The following is an 18,569-nucleotide window of genomic DNA, read 5'->3' as shown; positions in this document are numbered from 1 at the left end:
TCGAACTCACAGAGATCCGTCTGCCTCTGCCTCCCGAGTGCTGGGATTAAAGGCGTGCGCCACCACCGCCCGGCCCTAAGCAGAAAATTAACATGGGTAGTAGTGGATGAGTGAGAACCGGGAAAGGTGTTGGGGGAGGGTGACTTGTGCAAAGAGCCAGAACTTGGTCCACTCCCAGGGACCAAAGCAGGTCTCTGTATGACTGGAAACTCTATTGCTAAGGGAAGGAGGAGGAGCCTGGAGACAAAGCCTAGGTCAAAGGGCATAGGTCATCCAGCAGAGAGTCTTTCTTCTTCATGAAAGAGTCTGGACTTTATTTCCCTGAGGGTAATGTGGCGCCGTTGAAGGGTTTTATGCAAACAAGTGATCGGATTAGGCTGGCATTTCAGCATGTCACCCTGGCTGGAGAGCGGATGGAAGGCTGGGGGGCCTGGGAGGAGGCTTTTGTGATCCACAGAAAACCCGGGGATGTGTCAGCAGAGATGGAAGGAAGCGGGTGGGCCTGAGGTATGAGTAAAGAATGAGTGTTAGAACCCTCAGCGATGCCCAGGGGCGCAGAGCGCACTTCCCAGTTCCCAGGCTTGTGAGGCTTGCTGCTGAGCTAGAGAGGTCCAGAGACGAAGCGGGTTCCAGATCTGCTGTTGTTAGGTGTCTGTGGGCCACCGGGGAGGTAGCTGGGTAAGTCTGGGGCTGGAGAGAAGGGCCTGGCTCCAGGCAGACTGGAAATATTCTAGCAGATGGATGGAAGTGGAACTGAGAGAGACTGAGCCATCGCCAGGCAAGTAAGGACAGCGTGACAAGAGGAAGTGAATGGATCCAAGGAAAGTCAGTGTTCTAAGAGAGCTAGGGAAAAGGGTTTGATGTATCAGAAGGAGCAGTCAGAGAGAGGGGGAACAAGAACAGGGGTCTTCAGGGGACAGACTCCTTCCTCTCTTGCCAATAGCAGAACTCCACTGCTCCGCATCCTCATCTCTGTGGTTATGCCAACAACACCCCGCTCCCCCCCCCCCCCCCCCCCCCCCCCCCCGCCCCAACTCACACGGCCCTCCCACTTGCTCTCCACCCTTCAGCCACTAATTTTCATGGATGTACAAACACACACACACCGTACCCTCCCTGGCCTCTGTCCGGATGGTTTGTTCTCCTCATTTGTCTTCTCTATTACCCCTTTGCTTATCAGTTTTCCACTTAGAACTCTGTCCCAGTTTGCTCTCTAGTGCTGTGATAAAATGCTGATCAAAAGCAACTTGGGGAGGAAAGGGTTTATTTCATTACAGTTTGTTCGTTAAAGTTCTCCCAAACACAACGTGGTCAGGTCTGCCACAGAAATATCCCACGATCCAGATAGCAATTTCTGGTCTTTTAGTTTTTTTTTTTTGTTTTTTTTTTTGGTTTTTTTTTTTTTGGTTTTTCGAGACAGGGTTTCTCTGTAGCTTTTGGAGCCTGTCCTGGAACTCGCTCTATAGACCAGGCTAGCCTCGAACTCACAGAGATCCACCTGCCTCTGCCTCCCGAGTGCTGGGATCAAATGTGTGCGCCACCACTGCCCAGCCTTGTTAGGTTTCTATTACCACAATAAAACACTGTGACTGTGGGGAGTTGTTGTTGGTGGCTTTTAAAGCACTAGGCACAAGCAGGTGGATCTTTGAATTCGAGGTCAGCCTGGTCTACAGAGTGAGTTCCAGGACAGCCAGGGCTACAGAGAGAAACCTTGACTCAGAAAACAAATAAAAACAAATCACCATGACCAAAAGTAATGTGGGGAGGAAAGGGTTTATTTTAGTTTACAGTTTACAGTTCTTCCTGATGGGAAGTCGGAGCAGGAACTCAGGACCAGAACCTGGAGGTAGGAACCTGGAGGTAGGTCATGGAGTAGTAGCATGCTTACTTCCTTGCTCTTCATGGCTTGCTCAGTTGGCATTTTTGTTTTGTTTTGTTTTTTAGAGACAGGGTTACTGTGTGTAGCCTTGGAGCCTGCCTTGGTACTCGTTCTGTACAACAGGCTGGCTTCGAACTCACAGAGATCTGCCTGCCTCTGCCTTCCAAGTGCTGGGATTAAAGGCATGTGCCACCATCGCCCAGCTCTTAGTTGGCTTTCTTATATCAGCCAGAGCCACGAGCCCAGAGGTGGCACCACACAAAGTTTTGGGTCCTTCTACATCAATCATTAATCAAAAAATGCACCACAGGTGTGCCTGCAGTTGGAGCTGATGGAGGCATTTTCTCCATTGAGGGTCTTCTTCCCAAATGACTCTACTCTATCGAAAAACAACTAACCAGGACAACTCCTGACGTGGGTTCAGGTCCTCTCGGACCTCCCAGATCCAGTTATGGTCCCCACTTATTCTTCCTGTATATATGTGCTTAGCATTTTCTGTCATGGTCAGCATCGGACTTCAGGGATAACAGGGGACAGGGCCCCAGGGAACTGATAATCTTAGCAGAGAAGACTCATGCACAAATGATTACGCAAAAACACTTATAAATTATTGTTAGTGTTGAAAACAAAAACGAAACAAACAGGCAAATGAAGCCAGTGCAACCCAGAGTGCTGTGTCGGGAGAGACGCTCAGAGAAGGGTCTCTGAGGTTATGACAGTTAAGCCTAGTCCTGGAAAAAGAAACAGTTCTGTGACGAGCAAGGGGAAAGCGCTCCAGGCAGAAGAAATAGTAACCGCCAAGATCTGGGGAGGCAGGGAGCTTGATGGGTTCTAGGCACTCAGATAGACAACCAGGGGGTCTGGAGGGAGAGCAGAAAACAAAGGATTGAGCATGAGTTTAGGTTTCTGCAGTTGGCTGCAGTGTTTGGATTTCACTCTCGGCGCAGGGGCCAAAGTACTTTCTTTTCCCCTTAAGATTAATATGTTTTAGCTGGGCGGTGGTGGTGCACGTCTTTAATCCCAGCACTCAGGACGCAGAGGCAGGCAGATCTCTGAGTTCGAGACCAGCCTGGTCTACAAGAGCTAGTTCCAGGACAGGCTCCAAAGCTGCAGAAAAACCCTGTCTCCAAAAAACAAAAAACAACAAAACGAAAATTATATATTTTAGGCCAGGTGGTGGTGGTGCACACCTTTAATCTCAGCACTTGGGAGGAGGGGCAGGCGGATCTCTGTGAGTTCGAGGCCAGCCTGGTCTACAAGACCTAGTTCCAGGACAGGCTCCAAAAGTTACAGAGAAACCCTGTCTCGAGAAACCAAAAAAAAAAAAAAATTATATGTTTTTATTTTATGTGTATGTGCAAGGACCTGCATATGTGTATTGCCTGGTGCCTGCAGAAGCCAGAAGAAGGCACAGGATACCCTGAACTGAAATTACAGGTGGTTGTGGGCCACCTTGCCAGTTTGGGGAACTGAACCTAGGTCTTTTGCAAGAACAGGAAGTGCTCTTAAGTGCTGAGTACATTGTTTAGTTTTTTTAGACTGAGGAATCTCACATACCTCAGGCTGGCTTCAACTTTGATTTGTGGCAGAATGTGCCCTTGAACTCCTGGTTTCCTGGCTTCTATCTCCTGTTAGGATTACAGGTGTGCAATACTAGTCCTGGCCCAGTCAATGGTTTCAATCGGGACTTACAAATGACTTTAGTTTTTGTTAGACTGCCCTAGTTGTTAAATGAAAAATGGACTAAGGGATACACAGAAGATTAGGAAAACCACTGAGCATAGCAACACATCACTTTAAAATCAGCCTTGGGGAGGAGGACCTCTTTGAATTAGGGGCCTGCCTGGTCTACATAGCGATTGTTAGGCTAGTCAGAGCTACACAGTAAGATCCTGTTTCAAATTTAAAAACACAAACAAAAAGATTAAGAAAACCAGTTAGGACTTTCTAGGTCCAAGCAAAAGAAGATGCTAGCTTTTTTTTTTGTTTTTGTTTTTGTTTTTCGAGACAGGGTTTCTCTGTGGCTTTGGAGCCTGTCCTGGAACTAGCTCTGTAGACCAGGCTGGTCTCGAACTCACAGAGATCCGCCTGCCTCTGCCTCCCGAGTGCTGGGATTAAAGGCATGCGCCACCACTGCCCGGCGAAGATGTTAGCTTTAACTTGAATGAGACAGTGAAAAGTTGTGCATTCAAAAGCGATCTGAGGTCGGAATTTATGGGAGTTCCCAAAAGATTTGATGAGAGGTTCTGGGGAAATAGAAGAACAAGAGATGGTGCCTAACATCTGCCCTGAACCAGCAGAAAGAGGCTTGGCCTGTTCTAACCCCATTGGTCCACTCTTCCTTTGGAGCCCATGGGGAAATTTTCAGAAGCCCGGAGCTTGAGAAACAAGCCTTGTCAAAAGTCGCAATCTGTGAGGTCCCTGCTAGTTATAACCTAGTTTTGTTATGTACTGAAAAATCTGAAAATTGGAATAATCTTGTGATTTCCTTGGACCCATCCGTTAGCACCGGGTGGAATTCCGTGCCCAAAGAGCATTCAGTAATCGCTAGCTGACTTTTCACTTGGGCACCAAACTTTCATAATTGAATTTTAGATTAAATTCCTAAAAAAAAAATAGAATTCTAATGTAGAGTAAACTTTCATTTGAAATCAATTCACCTTGAGAAAGTAGAGCCATGGCAAAGCTAATCGAAAATTGTAAAATTCAAAGTAATTCCTATGTGAGCAGAGGCAGGAAATCCTTTTTTTCTAAGTTAATCATCTGCATCTGCATTTAGGCAGATGTTGTTTGGGGGCAGATGTCAACAGGTGAATCAATTTTATTCAAAATAGAAAGGAAAAAAAAAAGAAAGCAGCCAGGTATGGTGGCACACACCTTTAACACCAGCACCCAGGCGGGAGGTAGAGGCAGGCAGATCTCAGTGTTTGAGGCCAGCCTGGTCTACCCAAAACACTTTAGGCCAGCCAGGGCTACATAGTAAGACCATGTCTCAAACAAACAAACAAAAATAAAAAACGACCTGTTGGGGGAGAGTGCTTGTTCGTTCCCAGCTGCTCTGACCCAAAATAACCAGGCAGAAACTGCATTAATTGCAACACTGTTTGGCAATAACTTAACTGCATTTCTATCTAGCTCTTAGATCTTAAACTAACCCATCTCCATTGATTTCTAGCTAACTCTTAAATCTTAAACTAACCCATCTCCATTGATTTGTGCATCACCACAGGGCTGTGGCCTACCCAGCAAAGTTTCATCTTTCTTCTGTGGCTACATGGCTCCCACTGACTCTGCCTTCTTTCTCCCAGCATTCAGTTTAGTTTTCCTGCCTAGCTCTACTCTGCCTTATCATAGGCCAAAGCAGCTTCTTTATTCATTAACCAATAAAAGCAACACATATACAGAAGGAATTCCCACATCAATAACCTCCCCCCAAAATATATTTATAAAAATTCGTAATGGGGCATGCAAAGTGGATAAAATCTACTCTTTAGTATACCCCCTCTTTCTTTGTTTTGTCCTTCCTTCCTTCCTTCCTTCCTTCCTTCCTTCTTTCCTTTGTTTCTTTTTTTGAGATAAGGTCTCACTATAAAACTTGGACTGTCCAGGAACTCACTTGTATTGACCAGACGGCTTCAAACTCACAGAGATCTGCCTGCCTCTGCCTCCTGTCTTTAGTGTGTTCTTTGTGTAAAACATTGTGCTTCTAAAATTTATTTTGAAGTGATAAGTTTGGATAAATTTTACAGCATTTATTTATTATTTATTATTGAGTTATTTGAAACAGAGTCTTATTCTGTAGCCCAGGGTGGACTGGAACTTAACTATGTAGCCCAGGCAAGTCTTGAACTCATGAAAGATCCTCCTACCTCAACCTCCCTAGTTCTGGGGTTATAGGCGTGAGCTGCTACATCTTGCTTTAGACTCATCTTGAAAATTAATGGCATGCAGATGGAGTTGTGTGGCTGGTCCAAGGCCTGCTCTCTGTCTGCTGCTTCTTTGCCTGGCGCCCCACCTTTGAGACAGCATGTTTCCCAGCCATTTTCTCAGGTTAAAAATTCAGCACTTCAATATCTATAAGCTTATTGAAATCAAATACCTGGGTAAGTACATCATTCCCAGTCTTTTGTTTTATTAAAGAGGGAAGTAAAATGACAGAATACCTTTTATATGCCAAGAGCTTTTGAACAAATATATCGTTCAATGCTTTGTATTATCCCATGATGCACGGTCCACTTCACCAAGGAGATAGGGAAAACACTTGATCTGCGTCCTGTGAGTCCCTTGCCACTGACATCATCTAGGGACAGGAGTCATGTGCAACATGCTATGCACATCATGGCAGTGAGGCCTTTTCTCCTTGTTCCCTTGGTAGCCAGGGTCTCAGATGGGACCTAGGATTGGTAAGCTGGGTGCAGCTAGCTGGGGCTTGGGCTTTGCAGCATAAAGCACAAAGAGAGAGAGGATTAGGCATTCTTTGTGGCAGTGGTGATGAGTCTGACGGTGGGTGGCACTTAGCTGCAGTGTCCTGAGGCTGAACCTCGTCGCCACACTTTCTGAGGGTGATTCTTCTTCCACCAGTCTGTGGTCTCCAGCCAAATTTCCAAGTCGGCCTCTTGGAAACTCTAGTCAGTTCTGTAGTACTTCTTTAGAAAATTCCAGTCCGGGTGGATAGAACCAGAGTTGGTATGGTGCTTGCAGCCAGGTGCTCTGGGTGGAATGTGAGGAAACTGGCTGCAAGGTCAACGAGTTTGTTCAGGAGCCGCAATTGGTAAGAGGCAGTGTTCTGGCTGGGCCGGCTGTGCTGTTGTGTTTCCTTGACTCTGTGCTGCGTGGAGAATCCCACAAAAGGGCAGAGGCACAGAGTCAGCATGGTGCATAGACGAGAGGGTGAGGGGAGAAGAACAGTCACCCCAAGTCCGTGTTCAAAGACACACACGTAAATAAGCAAGTCTACTCAGGCCACAGAGAGAGCTGTGTTCAAATAGATCCCACCACCACACAATAAGTTGGAAAATGCGAGCCTTAGCTATATTTATGTCATAGTAAATGTTAGTTCTGGGTTTGAACTTGAGTCTGCAGAAAAGAAGTCTGCTCATTCATTAAGCCTCAGCTTCACCATGAAATTTAATCAGTCAATGAACATGTTTCCATTGTCAATTTTCTATTAACCTCATTGTGACCCTAGAACAACACTGTCAATGTGTTCTTGGTTTTTTTTCTTCTTGTTTGTGCTCTTACATTTTTGTCCTTGAATGTGTCACTTGTCTCTTTTTCCTTAGGCTTGGGCATTGCCAACACACAGGACTATATTCCCTGCCAGTCTTCCTGTATATCCATTTCTACAAAGGATCCTGGCATGGCAGCCATTGGGCTGGATGGGGGGGGGGCGGTCAGGGGGATTCAAAGTTGTCAGAGAACTAACTGAAGAACTTTACAAAGAAAAAGAGACTAGCCAGCGGTGGTGGTGCACGCCTTTAATCCCAGCACTCAAGAGACAGAGGCAGGCTGATCTCTGTGAATTCAAGGCCAACCTGGTCTACTAGAGCTAGTTCCAGTACAGGCTCCGAAGTTACAGAGAAATCCTGTCTCAACAAACAAACAAACAAACAAACAGAACAACAACCAAAAAAAGAGGGCTGGAGAGATGGCTCAGAGGTTAAGAGCACTGACCTCCCTTCTGGAGGTCCTGAGTTCAATTCCCAGCAACCACATGGTGGCTCACAACCATCTGTAATGAGATCTGGTGCTCTCTTCTGGCCTGCAGGCATACATGGAAGCTAAACACTGTGTACATAATAAATAAATTTTAAAAGAAAGAAAGAAAGAAAGAAAAGAGACTTACCTCCTTGAAGTGCTTACAACTAAAATGGCAGTTCATACTTCTCTTCAGGCTGGCCTGCCTCTACCTCCCCTGTTGTTCCAAGAAAAGCTGTACCTTTTCTTATTGAACTGTAAAATGGAGCCCATGATCCTTGTTGGCAAAAATAAATAAACACCAGACATCTCTGGGTCTTTGGGGACAGATCCCTTGCCCAGACCTGGCTCATGACAGCCAATGAACATTTTGTCGTTTGTGTTTTGGATTAAGAGAATGACTTCTGCACGTCTCCTAGCATCACAAGGAGCCGCGAATTGAATTGGTGCCATAGTAGGCTTGATTGTTGTTGCATAGATAAAAGCCTCATTAAGTCCCTCATGAGGAGAGAAAAATTTTATTTTGAGGAACGAGGAGCAATGAGGGCTTCTTTGCTTGTTGTGGTTACAACAACAAAACATGAAATGGAGGAAATAATTAAATAACTGAACTTTTTTTTTTTCTTTACCCAAACCTTGTCAAGAGGCTGGGTGAGTTTTTAATTAGTGCTGCATTTTCAATAAATCCGGACTGGTACGTGGTGCCGATTCTTTCCTGGATAAGGGAAAGATAATAATGAGAATCTTATTTTTCAGTCCCACACTAAAGGGATGCCTGGTATATTTAATCATGCTGTAGAAATCCTGGCAGCCTTCTCTGAGCCTGGCCTCTGCTCTAATTACATTTCTAGATTTTAGTAAATTGAAAGGGAAAATGTAGGAACAAAATAATTAAAACCGAAGAGGAAGTGCATATTAAAAAGGAGAAGCTGTTTAAAATTCTTGCACACAGTGCTTCCAAGGACATCTACAATCGTTTAATCAGCTCCACACCAAATCAAAGCCCTTTGTGCAGAGGCTGCTGGGATCATATCTCAGGTGGGTGGTGTGGTCCTCACAGTAAAATGGGAGCCTCATTGCACAGAGCCACAGATGGCAATAGGACCTCTTCTGGACTTCCAGATCACTGGGGATTCAGGCCCAGTCTGGACAAGCTGCTGGCACAGACTCCATACCCAGAGGAGCCCTCTCCCATATCCCGGGCAGAGGCTAGCTAAACTGTAAGGATTAGTCTCGATTGTAAGGAAGCTGAAACAGATGTCCGTTCCTTTCTGCACCTCTTCCCCAGGCTCCTTTCCCAAGGGAGTCTCTTTCTCTCTTCCTCTGCTCTTCTGTGAAATCTGAAGTCAAGAGAACAGGTAATTAAACAGCCTCAGTGTCACCAAGAGCTAGCGACTTGTAACTGGCCACTGGGTTTCCACTGGAACATTTTGAATTTTTACAAGGACCAAACACCTTTCTGGCTTCAGCTAAAGAGATGAACGTTTGTTGATGATGGTGATTAATGAAATCTAATTGGAAAAGTTTCAGGCAACTGCCTAATAGGTGACAAGAGCTCTTTCTGTTTCAGAGGCAAGCACATTAACCGCATCATTAGAGAATCAAGGCTCTCCAATTTTACAAAATAACAATTTTGGTTGGGCATAGTGAAACACAGCTGCAATCCTAGCACTCAGGAGGTAGAGGCAGAAGGGTCAGGAGTTCAAAGCCAGCCTCTGTTAGTGAGTTTGGGGCTAGCCAGGCCTATGTGAGATTGTCTCAAAACAAGGACCAAAACCCAAAAACAAGGCAGAAAACAAACAACAACGAGAGTAATTTTATCTGGAAGGCAGACTGTTAAGTCCTGGGGTTTTCAGAGAGTTTTGCCCATGGTTCCTAAGACATCTAAAACTGGGAACGGGGTCTGCTTCTGTACTTGAAAGTGGAAGGCAGCAGGGCACTGTCAAGAGTTCTTTCCAACCCCGAGGCCTGGCTCACGGACTGCCAGCCTTCCCTGCTGAACAGGCTCACCAGCCACACGGTGCCAAGAATCCTGTGGCAAGAGACAGAAGCACAGTCTCCTAGAGACTGTCCCACAGGCCTGGAAAGCAAGACAGGCTGCAACCTGTGCCTACCTCATAACGCACTGGGTCACCGGGTTGCTCTCTTGTCCAGTGCTAGGTGCATGTGTGAGTCGTGTGGGCAAAAGAGACAGACTCTGCTTAGGATTTTGAGGGCTTGATTCAGAAATAATTTTTTTTCCTTAACGTTTAAGGTAAGCAAAGAATGTGAGTAACAACAACAAACATCCCATTGCTGCCATCATCACTTCAACACAAGATGATTGTTTTCTTCCAGAGCCAAGATGATGCTCCGAGACAATTCTACTCAATTCTGGAATCACTTTTGGCCCATGGGAGCTAAAACATGAGATAGACTGGGGACCCAGGTGTCCTAGCCAATAAATTGTCACAGAATCAGCCTCCTCTCGACATTTGTGCGCTCTCTCTCTCTCTCTCTCTCTCTCTCTCACACACACACACACACACACACATCTTATGCCTTTCCCAGAAAGAATGGTCCTTTGGTTATTGTTTACAAATGCTAATTTACTTGATTTTTGAGACATTGTATTACCATGTAATTCTGGCTGGCCAAGCTAGACTTAAACTCAGAACTCCTCCTGCCTCTGCCTCCTGAGTGCTGGGGTTAAAGGTGTGCCAGAGAGTCTCGGAGTAAAGTACTTTATAAATGTTAGCATTTGCAGGCTAGACTTACTGGACATGGATCTCTCTGGATTTGAGACCAGCTTGTCCACAAAGGGAATGCCGGGCCAGCCCTGGCTGCACAGGGAGACCCTATCTCAAAAAAACGAAACAAACAAAAACAAAATGTAAAAGTTCTTTTCAAAGAAGGTCTCTGGCAATCATTAAAATTCAGAAAACATTTTATTGAGAGTTTGCTAAAAAAGAAAGTAAGAGCGAAGTCATCTGTAATCCACAAATTGCACATCTAGATTTCAGTTGTGAAATGCCTGTAGCTCCTCCACCAACCCGGGCCCTGGCTCTTAGCCTCCTCCATTCCGGCCTCGCACCTCGTCGTGATCTTCCGCGCACCGCACGCGACCCCCTCCGAGTTCCCGCCTCTTCCCACTCTGGCCCCGCCTTCCGCTCAAATCCCAGGGCTCTGGAACCGCCTCGTGACGCTTGCGTACTAGGGAAGGTAGGCGGGGTCTTAAAGGAGGAGGAGCTGGAGGGCCTTGAACGGGGCGGGGCGGGGCAGAACGGGGCGGGGCGAGGCGGGGCGGGGCGGGAAGCCGGGGGAGGAGGCCGCGCGGGGTGGGGCCCGGCGGGTACGCGCTCGCTGCGTCGACGTGCTGACGACAGGACGCCCGGGCCGGTGTGTGTCGGTGTGTATGTGTGTGTGTGTGTGTATATATGTGTGTGTGTTTGTGTGTGTGTGCGCGCTCCGAGAGTGTATATTTGTGTATCGGCGGTCCCGCAGGTCCCGGATGTTGCGGGCAGTATGAGGCGAGCGCAGGGGGACAGGGACCAGCAGCTGTCGCCGCCGTTCTCAGGTGAGTGTGTGTGTGTCAAGAGTCGAGGAAGGGGGTTGGCCTGTCGGGGTGCGGGGGTTTTCCTTGAGAAGTGACTGACCCCCCCTTCCACAAACACACACTTCCCCTCATGTATTATTCTCTGCCCCATTTCCTACACCCTGGTTTCACGGCCTGAGGAAGCCAGAGCCTAGTCAGCCGTCTGTTCTTCCTACCTCAAGCATTCAGGAAACACAAACGCGCCCCCTGCCTCCAGCCTCCCTTACCATCATATCCCAACCCCATCCCCCTTGCCAAATAGTGAGCTGTCGCCTGCGGCGAGATGGAGGACTGCGCATGCTCGAATGTGAAGGAGCTCGGGGTGCCTGGTCGCTGCCTTAGGACGCATGCGCATTGCTGTGTTGCAGGGACCTGCGGGATAAAGAGCCCCTTGACCACGCGCCCGCCTTCTTCCCAGGCAGCGCTAGACTTGCCACCCAATAGTGAGCTTGTCGCTCCGATCCGAGAGGGAGAATTTAAATTATGCGAGGGATTTAAGGACAAAGCACTATTCGCATCTGGTGTTGCCCTAGAGACTCCCAGGCTACCAACGCCTCCTAGAGCCAACGTGTCCCACGCTGACCCTCTTTTTGAAACTGACTGCAACTTCTAGTTCTAGAATTACTTTACTTCCCTTTCCACCACTCTGGTCGTCATGCCGAACCCTTACTGCAAACTTTCCCTAAATTTGGGAGTAAGTCCAACTCATTTATTCTGGCAGGGGACTTTTTTTTTTTTATGGCCTTGTTATGAAGGACTAAGGACCATAAAAAAGAAACCACAGTGGGAATTCCTTTTTAGTAAAATTCAGAGTTGCCTTTAGAGAGTTAGGCAAGGAAGGGGAAAGTGTCACATACAGTTTAAGGCTTGGGGTAATAACAAAACCAGAACAGAAATGAAATCAGGAGCTTCATCTCAGTTGTCCGACCTAGTTGGTTCTTTGCTGGGGCGGGGGGGGGGCGGGGGGGGGACAGGAGGGGGGTCAGAGTTCTTCCATAGTCTTTCAGTTTAGCTGTACGTAGCTGATGTTCTGTGGCCATATGAAAACAGAGGCAACCTGAAACAATTGAACAGCTTGCCCAGAAGTATTAATTTTAAATAAACAGAGTGATAATTCTTTCATATGGGCAAATCCCCAAGAAAATTAAACTGACGAACTTTACGTAAATATTTCAGTGACTTAGGATTTGGAGTTTCAGTCGACGGAGTATACTTGGTCCTTTAGTTTGCTGCTGTATCGTCACTCTAAGAAACTTTGTCTTACCTCTACCATGGGGGTGGAGAGGTTTGTTTCTGTTTTGAGATAATCAGGGTCTCATATAGCCAGGACGGGTCTGGACCGCCTATACAGACCAGGTTGGTCTCTACTGGAGTTACAGGTATCTGCTTGCCTCTGCCTCTTGAGTGTTAGGTGTACACCACCACATCTGGTTACAAAGATAAACTCTTTACTAGCAAAAGGTTTGCTGAATTGTATGGAAATGAATAGCTAAATTGTTGTTAGGTGGGGAGAATGGAAAAGGGAGGGGCATTTTCTGTTTTTCGGTTGGCTGGCTAACCTAATGTCTCAGCTAGACTCCTGGGTCTATTTTGAAAATAACAGCCTTATTTTGAAATTCCCTTTTCTTTGTGTTCATTCTTGGGTATTCTCACAAGACTTATTTGGTTGCCTTGTTAACTTTAGGACCTTAGGTTCCTGGGCTTTAAAGATTGTATACACTTTTCACTTCCTCATTTAACACTGGCCTTTATGTGGCTCAGGTGTCTATTGTGCTGTTTCCGGTTGCCATGTTGCACTTGGAGCCAAGGGATTTGGGAATTGGGGGGAGCAAATGTCATCCTGTGTTGGAAGAGAGCTGGTTACTCTGCTCCTCCCCCCCTCTGAATAGTATAAATTACTGTGCTCACTCCACATTGAACAATCAGGGTAGTTGGTGTCCTTTCGGTATTTTGGTGACTATACCTTTTAAAAGAGTTATTACAGTGGCTAGTTTGGTAGTTGGAAATAATGTGACCTACCTCCATACTTGGACCAGGCTCTAGTAGAATCTAGAAGTGAAACTATTGAGGTAATGCTTGTCTTTCTTCTAAGTAGGCTTTCTTCATCTAGGATACTTTGTTCTTATCTGAAAACAATTCATTTCTAAATTCACTTAAGCCTTATTTAAATTTTTGATGCTACAAAAGAATGGACCGCTTTTAGAATAAAGATAAGTTGCTAATTCATATTGGCACAGAAATTTGTTTAAAAAATAAAAGGTAATACAAATGTGAAAAAAAATTCAAAAGGTACACAGTGAAAATGAAAAGCCTTCTGTCATTCTCCTGCCCATCAAGTTACCCAAGGCAACATCATCTCCTTCCAGAACCCATACATTACAGATACATATATCTCCTTATTCTTTGGTGTCTGGTTTTCACAAATGGTAAGGCACTATATCCAATTTTTACTTTTTCACTCAATTTGTCTTGGTGATCATATAGTATCTGTAGTATCTTTTTTAAAAAGTGGCAAGGGTTGCATTGTATATGGTAGACCATCATTTAGCCAATTCTTACTTAACAGTAGGTTTCCAAAGCCACAGTTCATTTTTTATGTGTACTTAGGTGTCTATTGGATTAATTTATTTTTGTGAATGTGCCAGATCAATGGATGTATACATCTTTAATGTTGGCAATATTGCTGAATCATTTTCCACAGTGGTTTATGAATTTATATTATTGCCAACGGCTCATCTGCCTGTTTCTTAACCAACACTATCATTCATACTTTAAAGATAAATTTTAAATGGTGTTTTCTCTGAGATTTTAAGTTCATAATATAATTTCCTAAGTTTCATTACATTGAGGAGCCATGGATACATTCTGTCACTGTTCTGTATGTTGATGGTGTTAAAAAATATGCCTCAATCGAGGAACAATACCATTAGAGTGAAGTCATGTTTGGAGAACAGTAAGCCCTAGTGGCAGCACTAAGAAGGTGTATAGACCTGTATTTCAGTTTCTTCCTTTTCACTCAGATTCTAGTTTCTTTCCATGGAACTCCAAAAGCTTATGTGATATCGTCTGATGCCCTTTTGGTAGCTATGACTGAAAGTACGTTACTTGCTTTTTGTTGTGTTGAAAAGGTAACTCAGTTGTTAAGGTACTGTCTATTATCTCCACCAGAATGTTGGTCTTAGCAGTCTTCTGATTGCAGAATACCTTACTGTGAGCTGTAAAGAAATGAAAAAGCTGGGTATGTTGGAGCACACCTTTAATTCCAGTACTCAGGAGGCAGAGGCAGGCAGACCAGCCTGATCTACATAGTTAGTTCCAGGCCTGCTCGAACTTCATAGTGAGACTCTCATCCCAACAACGCCACCCCCCCCCCCAAAAAAAATGAATGAATGAAAAGATTTCTGTGCATAAAGGATATTTTGATCACTGGACAATCGAATGTACTAAATATATGAAATAATAAGAGTTAGAAAGTAAAATATAGGCCGGGCGGTGGTGGCGCACACCTCTAATCCCAGCACTTGGGAGGCAGAGGCAGGTGAATCTCTTTGAGTTCTAGGCCAGCTCTGGTCTACAAGAGCTAGCTCCAGGACAGGCTCCAAAGCTACAGAGAAACCTTGTCTTGAAATACAAAAAAAAAAAAAAAAAAAAAAAAAAAAAAAAAAAAAAAAAAAAGAAAAAGAAAGTAAAATATAAATAGTATGCTTGTGTTCTTACTGAGAAGACCTGCAAAGGAGGGACCAACGGTTGAAGGAAAGTTTGTTTTGAGGGCTTTTTGAAAAAAGTGTATGTTGAGGTTTTTGTTTTTTTCCAACTGTTGAAATGAAAGTTTAAAGAGATAGAAAAGTAGAAAGGATGGTACACTTATTACCTTCTGTCAATCACTGTGATTGTTCACATTTTTATTGTATTTTAATTTTTTTTTTAATTTTGTTTTTTCAGACAGGGCTTTTCTGTGTAGACTGGCTGTCCTGGAACTCACCATGTAGACCAGGCTGTCCTCAAACCTGGAGATCTGCCTGCCTCTGCTTCCCAAGTGCTAGGATTAAAGGCATGAGCCACCACTGCCCAGTGTATTTTAAAATTTATATGTGATATATTTTAGGTTGTATAATATACAAACTTTTATATATTGCAGATATATTTCACCCCTTAGATGTATCTCCTTGAAATACATTGCTTTACTCGCTTATTCTTACAGTATTTGTCACAAGTCAATAATGAGTAATTTTAAATTTTATTTTATATTTTGAGACAGGGTTTCCCTGTGTAGTCCTGTGGCTGGACTAGAGTTTACCATATAGACCAGACTCAGATTCATAGGTAATTACCTGCCTCTGCCTCTGCCTCTCAAGTCCTGGAATCAAAGGCAAGTACCACCATACCTGCGTTGTTTGTATTTTTTCCCCCTTCAAACATGTGTATCTCTTTAGTCTCAAAACTATTCGAAGCTACTCAGGATAAGTGGCTTTTGCTTTTTGAAGGGACCAGACCATTTGCGTTCCAAGGTACATCATCTCTTGGAATTTTCTGATTTTTAAAAAATTAAAAATTTTAAAAATGTTTTTGGTTTTAATAATTTGTTCTTTTATCAGTATAAGCTGATATTGAGACCTAAAGGCTTGGTTAGATTCCAGTTAAACAGGTTTAGGAAGCATAGGACCAGAACCCTCTGTTTATGATATGGGGTTTGGTCGTGTGTTTTAAGTGATGAAACCCAGACTCTTCAGTTAAATTTCCTCTTTTTAAAATTAGCAGGTACTCTGGAGAGTGGTCCCACTCTGGCATTGTACTGCTGTTTTTCCAGCAGCCTTTATCCTAGGATGATGGTTTTTTACCTTAGTTAATTCAGTAGTTGCAAAATGATTTTAAAATTCTGCAATTCCTTTCGTTTGACTAGTTTTTGGTTTTCTACAAAACTTTTCTTTATGGGTTAGTAAATTATAGTTTCTATAAAAAAAAAGTTGAGATGAACCTTTCTTTCCATTTAATATTTTCTGAGTAAGGAGGTGGTATAGTAGGTAGAAAGGCCACGGGCAAACGGCAGTCCTGGGGATTTATTAAAGGCTTTGAAACATGGGAAACAAGTAAGTACTCTTTCTAGGGTTATCTCCATAACTCAAATAGTCATCTTTACTGGTAGCAAATGAATAGTTTCTTTTTCTTTCTGTTCCTGTTGTCTTACATGCATAGATTTTTAATGTATTGTGTCTTAGCAACAGTTACAACATTGTTTATGGTGCACGAGATGTTCCTTCCCTGTTTGGCCTCTGGAGTCCTCTCAGCTCAGGATAAGAGTGCATCCTTGCTTGGCACAAGAAGTTTCTGACTCTTTTGTATTTTTTTCTGTCCCAGATGTGCAGCCCTCACTTTACCTTTCTTTTTATTTATTTAAATATTTTGACTTTTATTTTATGTGTGTGGTGTTTTGCTTGTATGTATGTCAGTGTACTGTGTGAATGCAGTGTCCTTGGAGGCTAGGAGAGGGAATTCCCTGAATTGTTAGGAACTGCGGTGTGGGTGCTTGGAATTGAACTCAGGTCCTCTGGAAGAGCAGCCAGTATACTTAGCCAACCAACCACTCTCTAGCCCTCCACATTATCTTTCTGTAGCTTCCCTTTCCGTAAAGAGGTTGTTAATGTCCTTTGTGGGTCTCTGTAGCTAAATTCTGAAAACAAAGTTGCCTTTATTTAAACTCTGTATACCTAGTGTTTGACTAACCTCTGTGCTGCTGGCATTGCTAGGATCTAGATTTTAGAACTCACAACTTCTTTGTCTTGAATATTCTTTGTGAAAGATAGTGTCCCAAGGGACACATTGCTATCTTCACATGGATATAAAATTGGCTATAGAAAATACTGGAGTGTTTGTTTTTTCCCATGAACAAATTTGTTTATTTGTTTGTTTTTCCTGAGGTGAAATATATGAAATGAGGGCTGGGATATAGCTCAGTTCTAGAGTGTTTGCCTAGTGTGCAGGAAGGACTGGGTTTTATTCCTGGCATCACGTAAACTGAACATCTAGCCCACATCTATGATTCAAGTACTTAGAGGTAGAAGCAGGAGTCTTAGAAGTTTATGACATCCCTTAGCTACACAGGGAGTTTGTCACACAAGTTTTTTGGAGCATGTGGTGTTCTAACATTATATAAAAGAATTTTTTGTGGGTATATATGTTTGGATTTGTTTTTCTTTCCTTTTCCTCTTTAAAACATTTCTTTAAAATTCTCCACATTTATTTCTCTATAAGAATGTTATGTAAGATTCTGCTGTTATAGCATATTTTTTTTATTATCATTAGATTTTCATCTTTCAAAAGGAGCAAGACAAATTGTTCTTAATTAAGGAAAATTTTCAGCCAAACCGTGACCTCTGATTCCCAGTTGTCTTAACTCAGAGTCGGGAACATTGCTGCATCCTGTGGTACTGTGTACTGTAGGCTCAGGAAAATGTCTGCTCGTTTAAGTGCTTTCTGCAGCTCTGTCACACTAATGAACACACACTAATGTCACACAAATAAAAGATACAATAGAACCACATTTTGTAGCTGGTCTTAGGGTCTAGATTAAATTCTTGCTTTAGCAACAGAAGTTTAATTAGACTCTTCCCATATGGTGATATTTTGAATATTTTCACTGATTTCAGGTTACTCAAAGCCAGACAATAACAGTATTCTAATACTTATCTGTTCTTTTTACCATCTTGTCATATTTACAAAGGTTATTTATTCTCAATCTGGTTTTATAACAATACTGGCTCCACATTAAATTCTGCTTGTGTATTTGAGGAAGCACACCTGTTTCTTGTGTTTGTTTTCAGGCATGGTAAAATTACTCTGAAAAGCTGTGTGGACACATTTGCTAATAAATTGGATCCAGTTGCTTTTTTCACTTTTATAAGGCTCCCATTACAGAAATTATTTTGAAAGTAGAATTATAAAGGCATGCTTAGACCATAATTCTTATTACTGCAGTCACATTTATTTTTAAATTATAGTTATTTATTTGAGTGTATGTGTAAAGATGTACATGCATTCTACAGTGCATGTGGGAGGTCAGAGTGCAACCTGCAAGAGTTAGTTCCCTCTTTCTAACATGTGGGTCACAGTGATGAAACTCCAGTTGTCAGGCTTGGTGGCCACTGCCTTTACCAACTGAGCCATCTCATAAGTCTGACGGGCACCGTTGCCTAGGTGCTCTCTGTATAGTAAAGTTGGGCATGCAGCTTAGGGAAGCTAGATACAGAGTGGAGCTTCAACATGCACAAGTCTTCCTTGATACAGAGACCTTTTCCCTAACTGCTCCTGAGAGACTGTTGGTGTAGATTTTCCTGCCATCATCAGCTGCCTTAGAGGGGCTTGCACAAGTTTTCCAAAAACTTCTAATTTCTCTATCTGCAGATCTGCTTTTTTATTTTTAAG

General features: G+C 43.7%; 1 protein-coding gene across 8 annotated transcripts in view; it reads left to right on the top strand.

The window, feature by feature from the left end:
* The first annotated feature begins 10,905 nt into the window (after positions 1 to 10,905).
* LOC121456506 (speckle type BTB/POZ protein) overlaps positions 10,906 to 18,569 on the top strand; it is an 80,354-nt gene continuing 72,690 nt past the window's right edge. For 6 of the 8 annotated variants that reach the window (XM_041664721.1, XM_041664714.1, XM_041664718.1 and 3 more), the window contains exon 1: positions 10,906 to 11,132. The gene's annotated coding sequence lies outside the window, so the exon portion shown is untranslated. The remainder of the gene's footprint in view (positions 11,133 to 18,569) is intronic. The other 2 variants (XM_041664715.1, XM_041664716.1) reach the window with 1 other exon arrangement.

This window comes from Microtus oregoni, unplaced genomic scaffold (genome assembly GCF_018167655.1).
Source record: "Microtus oregoni isolate MIOR12 unplaced genomic scaffold, Mior012 000015F_ref0000493, whole genome shotgun sequence".
NCBI classification, from domain to species: domain Eukaryota; kingdom Metazoa; phylum Chordata; class Mammalia; order Rodentia; family Cricetidae; genus Microtus; species Microtus oregoni.
Note: the sequence above shows the minus strand (reverse complement) of the source record. Positions and strands in the feature narration are given on the sequence as shown.